Here is a 13,702-nt window from a genome sequence, read left to right on the forward strand (position 1 = left end):
TAGGAATTTCTTCTAGCTTTAATCACACACAAATTACATTAGGACATCCTTAAGGAGCTTTTATTTTTTTCATTTCAGGTAGTATCTGCTTTGTTTTCATGACACTGCAATAACATGGCCTGTCCTTATTTTCAGATCAGTCCTCATTTAGTGGGAAGATTCTGGCGATGATGTTGGCAATATTTCTGCTCTGTGTGTGGCTTTTACAAAATCTAAGGGGCTGTACCTCACTTTGGGCAATCTGCCGTTAGTCACATTTATTGGATAAACTTGCAGGGTCAGCAGTCAGTAAAATACGTGCAGACAAAATTAGTTGGTGTTGCTTCTTTTTGAAGAAAACACAAATAAAATGGCTGTAACTACCTCTTTGAGAGTTCAGACTAAAAATTTTTAAAACAATCTGTAATTGAGAGGAAAATGAAAGACTGGATAGAATCACTCAGCAAAAAAATCTGACAGTGTCTGAGCCTCATAGAGATAGATCATTTTAATGAACTCAAAGATTCTCAATGAAGGAAAAACATACCTCTTTCAAAAATTGGCCAAAAAATTGACTATAAAAATAAAATAAATTGAAACCTGTATCCCTATCTATGTTTTAATAAGACAAGAGTGTAAGACATTGCATTATCCTTACATATGTTTCTAGTCCTTTAATTAACTCTCAGATTTCCTTTGCAAATAAGAGTTGTAGTCTTTCTCTAGACTTCTTTTTAAGTTCTTCATCATTAAGAGAATCCATCAAGTCTACTGCATAAGATTGGGAATTTTTCCAAATTTTATAGCTGTCTTTTATCTTGAAGCCAAAACATTTTATGAGTCTCTTGGTTCTAATGTTCTTAACTCAGTTGAATATCTGAGCATTTTAGATGAGAGACATTTTTATCACTTTGACAAAAATGGCAACTTTAATTTTAATGACTCCATCAAAAATTGATCAAGTATGTTGTTTTTGTGAGGCCTTTTAAAAAAGAAAAATGAGCTTACTAACTGATAATGCTAAAGACCCATCCATTTTGGCTTAAAAACTCCCCTTCAGTTCAATACATGAATTAACTATTTACATATGGCATCTTTAAAAAGTGAATCTGAATTGTAGTTAGAAATCCAAAGTGAAGGTTTCCAATAGTAAGCTCACTTTTTGCAATTTATCATGTAATCAAGCTATCAAAAACTGTATTCCCTATCCTTATTTATTTATTTTACATTAATCCCTTTTAAGTACAGGGAGATTATTAGTTTGAATGAAAGCACTTTTGTAATTTCAATAATTTCTTACCTTGGTTAAATAATGCTTGAACAGCTCTTGATATTTTCAATACTTTTATGGAAGAGATGATTTTTTTAATTGAACTATTGCTGATGCACAATATTATATTAATTTCATGTATACAGCACAGTGATTTGATGTCTATATGTTATGCTCTGCTCACAGCAAGTGTAGCTACCATCTGGAAAGAGGTGATTTTTTAAATTGAATTTTTTTTTTTTCTGTATTTTTGCACTCTGGTTTGAAATTGAATAAAAGGCCCTTGTGAGGTTATTTAATGGGTAGTGCCCAGTAGAGTGCCTTGCACAAAATGAGCATTTGGTATCTAGATGTTCAGTTTCAAAAGTGAAAAGAAACTTTGTATTTATATAGTCCAAGTGCCTTACTTTGTAACTAAAATATTTAATAATTCAAGAAATTAATTAACTTGCCCAAGAACAACCACAACAAAAAAAATATTGAGTGTTCAGTGTTGAGTCTAGGACTAAGGTCTGAGCACACACAGACTATAAGTCTTTGTCATTCTATTTTTTTCCTTTTGCTTATGGTTGAATTTATCTAAACCTTTTGATTTTTTTGGTTGGTTTGTTGTTATTGTTGTTAACATTATGTTTTTAGATCATATGAATTTTGGGGGTCATTTTCTTCTCTAAGTGTGCATCTGGTATTTGTAATGTTTCTCTACTTTTTTAAATTTTTCTGAAACTTACCTTATTTGATACTTTTTAAAAGGTAATCCCCCCTTTGACTAGCAGCTATATTCCAGGCTTTTGTGTTAATTCTTCACTTACATGATCTCATTTAATTTTCACATAAAATATATTAGATGAGGTCGTTGGTGCTTAGGTAAAAGGGCTTTCTCATAATCATAAAGCTAGTCAGTGATAGAGTCACAATTTTAGGTATGATCTTTGTAGCATGAGGTTTGCAATGGTTCAACAGCAGACAGATGTGTACCAAGTTCCATTTGTGTTTATGCCACCATCCTACTCTAAAAATTTTGTCTGTGTCCTGGGCTATGGAAATCATCTCCTAACGTGTTTCTCTTCTTCCACATTGGCCAGCATTAGCCAGAATAATTTTTTGTTAATATAAATTTGATCATGTGACCCATTCTTGTTGTGTGTGTGTGTGTGTGTGTGTGTGTGTGTTTTCCCCTCTCTGTCTCACTTCAACATTGGGGCTAATTTTGGAAGATAAGGAGTTAGCTAGGCAAAGAAGAGAGGAATATTGAAGGAACAGCCAATGCAGATGCCTCACATATCCAAAAGGCGAGTTGTTTTGAGGACTTGCAAGTATGGTGTGAGATTTTCAAGTTTGTCTTTGAAAAGATACAGGTTAGTATGCATGGAGCTTAGGGGCATGAAGAATGTTTGAAGCCAGATACTTATGGGCCTTGTATGCCATATTAGAATTTTATATATGGCACATAATTTGATAGGCATTTTATAGAGATAATTATGGTGGTGGCAAAATGAAAATTTGGACAATATGTTGTCTTGTGATAAGATGGGAACAAAAATTCCATTTATGAAGCTGTTGTATTAATGTAGGTAAAATATAGTGAAATAGTGAATTACGATAATGGTAGTGAGGAACGGGTGCAAGCAGATCTAGGATATTGAGGCTGTTGAATCAAGAGAACTTCATTGATTAGATGAGAAAATTTTATCCTAATTTAAAGTGCCATTAACATTCAATTATTTCAATAATTAAGAAGTGTAGTTACTGATAGAGGTCAGAAAACCACATATTTTAATAATGTAATCTCAAAAATAGTAACTTAAAGCCAACATCAATAGGCATACATGCACATTTTGAAACTGTCTCTAACTTTCATTTCTATATTAAAATACATTTTCTCTTCAGTTTATTCATTTTTGATATATTGAGATAAATTTCAACATATATTGCCATTAGCTCCAAAATAAATTAGAAGTCTGCATAAATGATTTACCAATTTGGCTCCTATGAGTTAAATTTCCATTTTATTTCTTATTGCTCACATCCCTTATAGTGCTATCAATTCTCTTCTTTCTTGACATAACTTGGTTGAAGTTTCCTGTGCATGAATAACTTTTTTTAAAATTGTTTAAAATGGAGTTGAATGGAAAGAGACTTATAAGAATCAGAGATTCTATAATCTGTTCTTTTACCTCCTACCAAAGAGCAGTATGGCTTTGTGCAAATGCCTTTTTATATTTGGGCCTTTGAAATGAGATCAAATAACAGTGCTACCTGCTTTGTAAGACTATTTTGAAGCCCGCGCTAAATAATATGTGTGAAAAAGCTTTGAAAATGGTAAAACATAAAAGTTTGAAATTAGCTTTTATTTTATTCTGAGGTTAGTTACACCAATGCAGACTCATTTAGCTAATGCATATAATCACCCTAAAGAAGAAAATTAAATTGTGGTCTTAAGAGACTTAAAGTTTACAGAGCTAATAGCACTTACAGTAAAATTTAAATGCACATATTTTTAGTTATAAAGGAAGTTACAGTTCCCTTGGTCAAACATCAAAATCACAAACTAGAACTTATTGAAAAAATAATTAACACTAACCCCCCCCCCACACACACACACATATGTGTTGGAGTAGGAATCTATTGCTTAGAGATATGTCTTAGAATTTGAGGTAAATTTTCTCATTTATAATCGTAAATATTTATCATTTTATAAATTCAGTGATGAAATATACATGTATCTCTTTTTCTCATAGCTTTGGAAGAGGCCACTCCACAGAGCCACACTCTCAGGGTGCAGGAAAGTCAGTTTGCCTTAGAGGCAATCTCATAAAATATTAACATTAGAAGGTATTCTCATGGCCATCTCTTCTGACCTTAAGTCCCATGCAAGAACATCATCTTTGATAGTTATATAGAATGAACCTGTTGGCTAACAGTGAGCTCTCAGGCAGACCATACTAATGCAGTACTATGAAAATAGCATGATCCTTAATGTACAAAATCCCCAGGAAGTTCTTATTCTTCATTCTGAGTCTCTGACTTTAACATCACCTCCTCCCTCCTCTTACAAATGGTATTTGAAGATATCTGCCCTGTTTCTTAATCTTTTTCCAAGATAATATTTCCAGTTTTAGTTTTCAACTGTTTTTCATTGTAGTGGTTGGGATTGGCCATGCTTTCTTTGGGAGTCTGTCTCTAGGCATGTTTCGCAAGAATTCAGAATGAGACAAACTGTATTTCAGATGAGGTTTGATAAGGACTAAATAATTCACTGTGACTATTAAACTTGTTGTTCTAGGTATTTCTTTTCTATTAATGAATGCTGAGATTGCAGCCCTGAAACTATTGGCCCTTAGGACCATGGGGACAATTAATACTCTAAGTGTATTTCATATAAACTGCCTTTAAAGACATATCCTTCACCCTACACTATAATAGCTTAATTTTTTAATCTAAGCATCTTTACCTTTGGCTCCATTATATTTCATTTTGACAGCCTTGGCCCATCCATTAAACCTATGGAGACATTTTTAAATCCCAGTTTTGTGTCAGTCACAGATTCACAGATTTAATAAGCACGTTTCTTATGTCCTCTTGCAAGTCAGTATTAAAATGCTGAGCAAGAAAAGACCAAGGACAGCGGGGTTACTGTGTAATGAAATAATGTATCTGAAAGTGATTTTGCAAACACTATTTTATATTCATCTTTGGTTCTACGTCCTTCCATCTGTTTTATACTTGCCCCTTTATAATCTGACTTTATGGAGAATTTCTCCTCTGCAGTCTTCATGGTTTAACTTACCTTCCAATAACCTCTTTACCATCAAAAATCATTTCTAATTGTATCATACAGATTTTACTTTTAGAACTTTCTTCTCTTTTTAAATCATCTTTTCTCTTAGAAACTTTCTCTTCAAGTGTTAACTCCCTGAGTTTTTTTAGTATATGGTTTTCCTTTGTTTGCAGTTAAAATTCTTTAATTTGTATTTCTCACGTGTCTGTTGTATGTAAGTGAGCACGGTGGATGCTATGAGATACACCGTTATCCATATGATGTTCCAGGGACTCTAAGAGTTTATAGGCCAATTGGAGATCTAGGGTACACGAGGTGCCTTTAGTCGTACATTATAAGTGTGCTTTCTCTCACTTCCATTCTCCTAGTTCTTCTCTGTAGTTGTAAGAATGGTTTTAAGCCAGCCCTCATCCCCACAAAGAAGTATTCCTTGTGCTTTTAGATATTTTCTACACGCATATTGCTTTTCAGCATATTTGCAGTGTTTTCAGCTCCCAGTTTTCATGTAGTCCTTGGATTGTCTAAGATTGCTCCAAAATCATTTAATCACAGTTTCTCAGTAGTTACTCAGGACTTACAGCCTCATGTTCAACTCACTGATTTTAGTCAAATATATACGCTCTAGGGTTCTTATTATAGAGCATGTTCTCTCTCTCTTTCTCTCTTTTGATCCACCTATATCTATATACATTAAAATATCCCACTATATATACTTCTATAGTATTCTAATACACACTTATGTGGGTGTGCTTAATAAAAATATCTACTTTATTCATATATGCTTAAAGTATATATTTCTAATATATATACTGTATAGATATTTCTACTATACTATATATATTTATATAGTATGCCTGTTGTGGGTTCAATTTACTTATATCATAGATGCATTTGTTTAGATTTATAAATTTTAAGTGGATGTATTTTTAATATAATTTGTTAAGCATTTGATAAGAGCTTAACATTGATTAAAAATGAAGAAACAACCACCACCACCAGAAAAACCCACAGAATTCCTGTCCACACTACTAAGCATTTTCTTCCACTCTTAAACCACCTCACATTTCCCAAACACAAGAAATCTACATTTTCTTTGATTATTAACTAAGAAAGGAAAATATCAGTTAAGAGCAGGTAGAGACTCTATTCAACCTCACCGCAGTAGGGCACTCAGCAGTTAGATAATTTACTATACCACATTCCTGGTATAAAATCTAATCCTTGTCCTGACAATAATGTCACTGATGCACTCTAGCACCCAAAGCAAGGAGCAATTCAATCCTTTTCATTGACTAATGGATTTAAGTTTTTTCCCAGTCTTTCTGTGAGACACTGTAACCCAGATGTGATTTGATAAGGACCAAATAATTCATTGCAATCTTAAACTTGGTGTTCTAGATATTCCTTTTCTATTAATGAATGCTGAGACTGCAGCCTGAAATTATTGGCCCTTAAGGGTCACTCTGAGTTACCTGATATACCATTATGTAGATTCATATGCAGTTGAGATAAATAATTCAGAGAGATCCCATATACCCTATGCAGAGTTTTATTCCTAATGGTAACCTTTTGTATAACTGTAGTACAATATCTAATTTTGCAACCAGGGAACTGACATTGAGTCCATCTACTTATCTTATTCAGGTTATCAGTTTTACATATACTTGTGGGTATTTACATTTTGTTTCCTAAATTTTATCACATATGTAGGTGATATAAACACAGTCAAAATATAGAGCAGTTCTATTACCACAGTTCCTCCTGTTAACTGTCTATACTTTCTCCCTGCCCCTCCCATATAAGCCTCCACCTTGGGTTGCATCTTACTGAAATACAGCATCACTTAAAATTATTTTCTTGAGTTGTTAACAGGAAATTACAAATGCAGTAGTAAAATTTTTAGGTCACCAAGATTTATGTTTTATTTAACTGCTGAACACTTGCTATTAGAGGAAAGGAATGATTAGTTGTTCTCATTTACAAAGTGACATTTACATTAAGCAACAAATGTTCTAGTGGTGTGTTAATTTATTTATCATATGATCCTGGATGTGTATAATAATTTGTAAACATTTTCCTATAGCTGGGTATATGGTACACTTTATTCAGTAACACAAATAGACTTCCATATTCAATCAGGGTTTCTTTTTTGAAAATTTTTTTATTGTTATGTTAATCACCATACATTACATCATTAGTTTTTGATGTAGTGTTCCATGATTCATTGTTTGTGCATAACACCCAGTGCTCCATGCAGAACGTGCCCTCCTCAATACCCATCACCAGGCTAACCCATCCTCCCACCCCCCTCCCCTCTAGAACCCTCAGTTTGTTTTTCAGAGTCCATTGTCTCTCATGGTTCTTCTCCCCCTCCGATTTCCCCCCCTTCATTCTTCCCCTCCTGCTATCTTCTTTTTTTTCTTAACATATATTGCATTATTTGTTTCAGAGGTACAGGTCTGTGATTCAACGGTCTTACACAATTCACAGCGCTCACCATAGCACATACCCTCCCCAATGTCTATCACCCAGCCACCCCATCCCTCCCACCCCCTCCACTCCAGCAACCCTCAGTTTGTTTCCTGAGATTAAGAATTCCTTATATCAGTGAGGTCATATTCAATCAGGGTTTCTGATTTAATTTTTAAATTAGGTTTAACAGTACTGGTGATGAGGCAAGCATGTTTTAATAATAGCATTTTTATGAATCCCCCTGAATATTTATGCATTTCAAAAACCCATTATCAAAAAATAATTTCTGATTTTATTCTGTATTTCTGGTCCAAATTTTTTTTCAAGTTATTTGTCTTAATAAAATAGTATTTCTTATATTATACCCTCATTTTTGGAGTAGTCCACTAAGATCATGGCTATATTATACCAAACAATATATTATTATATGATTATCAAATAAGTGATTGACTAAATTACAGTGAAACCATCTAATTCATTTATTCATCATATATTTCAAAACAGCTGGGTTTTTGCATCATGTAGCTGAAACATCTGGACGACTAAATGTTTAATTTTTAATCATTTTCAACACAAGGTAGATGTAATTAAAAACTAATGAGATCAGCTCCTTCATGTTATTTATTTTGTACTATTAGAGGTAAGGTGGAGAAAGATAAGTAATGATGCTTTTTGGTGGATTCATAATTGCTCAAACTGGATCTTTAAATTTTTTTTTTTTTAAAGATTTTATTTATTCATTTGAGAGAGAATGGGAGAGAGAGCACGAGAGGGGGGAGGGTCAGAGGGAGAAGCAGACTCCCTGCTGAGCAGGGAGCCCGATGCGGGACTCGATCCTGGGACTCCAGGATCATGACCTGAGCCGAAGGCAGTCGCTTAACCAACTGAGCCACCCAGGTGCCCTCAAACTGGATCTTTAAATTTGAAGGAAATACTTAAGATTATGTTACTGCTACCTTCAAATATTTCAAGGGTTTCTTTAGTGATCAATGTGGTAAAACTTAGGGCAACCTTAGGAAAAACTTCCTGAGGGAAACAAAATTATCACATGCCTACAATGAATTCTATTCCAGATTGGTACTTTCAGATGTATGATACCTTGAAATAATGACAACTTTTTGTAATACTGTTTTTCATTTTAAGAGAGAAAACTGAGTAATATGGTCATTGCTATGATTCCAGTCAAGGCTCATAAGACTTTTAAAGTCCTGCCTTTATCGATAGTGAGATTTGTTTTTTTTTTTTTTTGATAGTGAGATTTGAATCAAAGTATATGTTCAGACAACTGATGAGCACTTAGCGAAGACCTTGAAGGGAAGAAAATGCCACTAGGATCTGGAAGGGGTCATGATTCTCCATTTTGAAAAAAAATATTCCCTAATAACTTTCTGAGTTTTGCCCATGTTTCCTGAGTTCTTTCAGAGTTTAATGTTGGCATTCAAGATAATTGTTGGAGGAAGAACCATATTTCTTGGGAATACATGTACATAAACAATAACAGTTGCCAAATTTTCTAAGACTGTGGAAGAAGGCCAACATAGCAACAACTTGGAACTAAGGGACTGATCAGAATTTCTCATAAGATGTTTTATTTCAAGATATTATCAAGTAGAAAAGGACATCTTTGTAAGATCGCACTACAAAATTGCGGTATTGGAATACCAGTCTAAAACCTACTATTTTTGGCATTGCACTGACCAAAATATATGGACTAAAAAGCAAAAAGCAAAACAAAAAAAACCACAAAAAACCCAGCACCTTCTTTGTGTTTCTTTATTATAGAATCCTATAATGGCTTTCTGAAATCTTCACTTACAATATCAGATATAGGAGCATTGATTTGGAGTGAGCTAGCCCTAGATTAAGAGTCCCAGGCTTGCCTGGTGCTAGCTATATGACCTTGCTCAAGGCTAGTTGACTTGCCTCTATCCCTACTTTTCATAGCAGTGTATAAGAATATGCATTTATTTCATTTGATTCTTGGGAGAATTGGTTTAGATAATAGATGCTTTTTGGCAGCTGGCACATAGTAAGTACTTAATAAAAGTTATTGTAAGAAAAGGGAAAATGTTATCATTAATAAATGATATAACTGTAGATAAAAAGAGCTTTGGGTTATTAGAATTTAGAAAGGATTGTAGCAGTTACTATGCTTTCCATGCTAAAATGAAGACATGGAAATACTGTTGATCATCAGTCCTTTTTTATTGTTAGTATAATAATTGGAGATATTAATAATATTTTGCTCTTGCTTTATACTTCCTCTTTACTACAGGGAGGGAGCATAATCAGAATTTCAATAACAGGCTTCTGTACCTAACATTTTACTTCTAGGAATTTGTTATAAATGTATTCACTAATATGTGTACATAGATAGATGTATAATAGGACATTGGTTATATCATCTTATGATAAAATCCTGGACATTTGCTAATTTTCAACCTGGACATATTATGAGCAGATTATATTGTATGTATATAATAGAAACTCATGGATAGAATGAATAGGGTCGATAATAGAAAACAGGAGTGATCTTCATGGTGTATGAAATAAAAGGAATAGAGCAAAATAGGGTACAATCTTATATATGTATAAAAATCCACACACACAGACTCACATTCATATATGCGTAAAGTATTTCTGGGAGGATGTTCTGAAATTTGAAATTGGTTTCTTCTAAGGGGTATATGTCTTGCTTTGGAGGGAGATTTGCTTTTGTATTTCTTATATTTTTATCATGCATATAAAATGTAAAAATTAAAATATTCATGGAAAGAAATAAATAACAAGGCAAATGATAGCTGTCTCAGAATGGTTGGCATATGATTGACTTATATTCATGTATGTGTGTATGTGCTATATCTAAGTTATTCCCTAATTCTCTAAGACACATCTATCTTTTGTAATAAATATAAATTTTAAAAAGATAGCATCAGTTGGCAGATTCATAAAGGTAATTTGAAATGAACTGTAATTTACTTTTATTCCACTTTACCATTAATCTGTTCATTGATTTTTAACATTCCTGAGTAATTTCAATATAAACTTTAAGCAGTAGCTTTACTTTTTTTTTTTTTTTTTAAGCCGTAATTATCCGCCATCTCAGGACAATATAATCACCCTCTTAAATTTTGACTTTATAAGATCATTCACACATTTTTACAAATGGAGACAGCAGAAACAATAAACAAAACCCAAACTGTTTTTGTATCATCTTACATGATTCTTAATAATACCCTTTGGAATTATATTATTCCTCACTTTTGCTTCTGCAGATACAATAAATCATGGCCTAAGTAAAATTACAATGCCTTTGTTCATTTAAAAAAACATTTTAAACAATTCAGCCTATTTCTGCATTAAAAGTGATAGTGGTTGAATATTAATTGGCATTATTATATAGATGTTAGGGGAAAGAAAGTTAAATATTGTGTCTCCTAGAGGTAGATCAGTTATTATTTAGATTAATACGGGACTCTCAGAAATAGGTAGAAATCAGCAATCTTCTGACATGAAGTTCAAATACAAGTGGCACATCTGAGGATTTCCTCTGTAGATTATCGATGTGTTTAAATAAGTAGATTCTGTCTTGAAGGAAATACAGGCATCACAACATAAAACAGTTTGCTGCTATGAGGGCAGGATTTATGAGCTTCATTCACTGCTGAATGGCCAGTATCATGTGCCTGGTACATAGTAGATGATGGTTAAACATTTCTTGACTTTTGTAATTTTTTTAACATTAGTCTGCAAGTTGAATTAATTGAAATGTAAAGAAAATTGAACTATCTATCTTTCGATTGTTTAAACTATCTTCAATTATGAGATAAGAAAACTTCTAAAGATGAAAAACACAACGCTGACATAGCTGTTGGAATCAGGGCCATTACAAAGCCTTATTATGCAAATCTATTCAAATTATATTTAGTGATATTCCTGATATATTTTGGGATTGATCACACAGTTAACAGCAACTCTATTTTTCAAAGATACTTTATAGACATATTTTGATACACTCTTTTTGTGCTTGTCTCCTTTGAAGAGTCCCTGTAACCATTCAGCCAGGTGTTGGGAAGATATGTAGTAGCTGAGCACCCTTCTGACACTATCCTCAGAATCAGCTTTGGAGATGCTTTCACCCTGTCCGTCTTCTTCAGCAGCCAGGCAGAGTGCTGACTCCTTCACAGCAGTGAGGAACTCTTCTGGCTCCAGAAGTAAGTTGACTACATTCAGTTTGATCGTTGCCCGTGGTTTTAAAAATACTTAGAGGAGGCTAACTGGAAATCTTGCAAATTCATATACAAATTAAAACCAGGATTATTCATCACTAACTATTTGACTTCTTTTTTGAGTTTTATCTTTCTGAAGATATAGTTATTACTTTTTATGTTGATAACCCATATGTTTATGGGGTTTTCTGAGATTTTTTTCAGGATTGCTTCACATGCTTATCATGATTTATATTTGCAGCTTTGAGGCATAGAAAGGGGAGAGATTAAAATAATGTTTGCACATAAGCAAATGGATTCAGCATGACCAAATATTTTATTAAATTTGCTTGTCTAATGAATTAAGAAGATGGAATAAAATCTCTGGTCTTTTGATTCTTAAATATCAACTACCCTTTTCATGACTGTGATCTCCAATGGTATATGGAGAGTAAGAGACTGGTGCAGGAAATGACATTTCTCTTGATTTGTTGGTTTACTGAGTAACGTGTTCTCTGTGTCCTTGAAGGAGAATTTATGGCAACTTACAAATATGCATACTAAAAAATAAAAGAGAAATCACAGGTAGGGACATGGATTGAAATCAGGACATGAAGATTGTACAAGATGCGTAATGTAATATATTACACGCCACCCCCAAACCAATTCCCAGCTGCATACTTATCTTTGGGCTTTTTAATTACTGGATATATCAGGTAAATACATCAATTACATGATTGTTTATGTTTATAGGATTTGAAAAGTAAAAACGGTATCTTGGGGAATGTTCAGACTTTCCTAGTTCATACTTCTAGTCCTATTGTTTTGCCATTTTTCTAGTTTATTTGGTTTAAATTTGACATATTTCTTTTTTCCCATTTCCCAAATACTCGGTGTAGGCGTCCCTTGCTTCTCTTAGGGATATATTTGTGTCAAAATGTCACCACACAAAATGATTATGAGTGCATTTTTATAGACAGTAAAAGTTTGATTTAGCCTAGATTATTTATTTTAATTAGGTGCTTAGCAATTAAAATTTCCTTGAAGAGAATGGATAGAAAATACTTAATAACCTTAGTTTTATTTTGCAACATATTACAGCTTCAATATGCCAGCAATAGATAGGTCTATATCTTTAAGGGAACAGAAAGACTGTTGTTAAGAATTTATTTCTGAATTGTGGTGCTATCTATTTAATAGTTAAAACAGGCATTCAGTATGTTGTTGCTAGTGTACTCAAAGTAATGTAGAAGGACTACTTTTAAGACATAAACAAATAGGATATATTAGGTTATATTGAAGTTAATTCATTATAACTATAACTGTAGCATAAAATGATGAGTCTGAGTATGCAGAAGATAGATTACAAATCATTATTTTAGTGTAGGTTTTTTCTATGCATGTTTTATTACCTTGTACTCTTTTCGTACATCATTTATTCATTTATCTTAAAAATTGCGTTGGCTGTTTTTGTTCTTGCGCTTTTTATTAAATAAAGCAACTTGAGGGAGACATTTCAGATTTTCTAGGTTTTGCTTTTTTAAAGAAATGGAGGACCGACTAAGCTTGAGTTGATTTCACACATCTTGAAGATATAGAGATATATAAGGTTTGTTTCTTAAAGGCAACCCCACAAGAACCTACAGAGATTTTATATGCCCAAACAATAAATTAGATACTTAATAAATTTTTGTTTTCCACAGATAAAGCTGACTTTTCTAAATAACACATCTGACTTTATGAAAGCTGTTAGCATAGGAAATATATTTACTCACATAGATTCTCTAGTGTAAATCACAAGACTAGTGAATTCAAATACATTTTCATTTACTAATGGTTATAATCAAGGCTGGAGGATTTCCTTAATTAACCTGGCAATAGAAGGCTAAACAGAAATAATTTATATATTGAGAAGGACTCTTCTGAGTTAATGCTTAATTCAATTTTTAAATTACCAGTCCATTAGTCTGTAGAAGTAGAACCTCCTTTTTC

The 13,702-nt window shown here is 33.0% G+C and overlaps 1 protein-coding gene across 9 annotated transcripts in view; it reads left to right on the plus strand.

Moving 5' to 3' along the window:
• The window catches only part of LRFN5 (leucine rich repeat and fibronectin type III domain containing 5), a 244,820-nt gene that overhangs the window by 103,513 nt on the left and 127,605 nt on the right, over positions 1-13,702 (plus strand). For 7 of the 9 annotated variants that reach the window (XR_004299535.1, XR_004299536.1, XM_032405010.1 and 4 more), the window contains one exon: positions 11,545-11,716. The exons of 1 other annotated variant lie outside the window; for it this stretch is intronic. The gene's annotated coding sequence lies outside the window, so the exon portion shown is untranslated. Of the gene's footprint in view, positions 1-8,386; positions 11,717-13,702 lie in introns of those variants that run through there. One more of the 9 variants, XM_032405006.1, reaches the window with a different exon arrangement.

The sequence above is a fragment of the Phoca vitulina genome, unplaced genomic scaffold, assembly GCF_004348235.1.
Source record: "Phoca vitulina isolate PV1807 unplaced genomic scaffold, GSC_HSeal_1.0 scaffold7, whole genome shotgun sequence".
Lineage (NCBI taxonomy): Eukaryota > Metazoa > Chordata > Mammalia > Carnivora > Phocidae > Phoca > Phoca vitulina.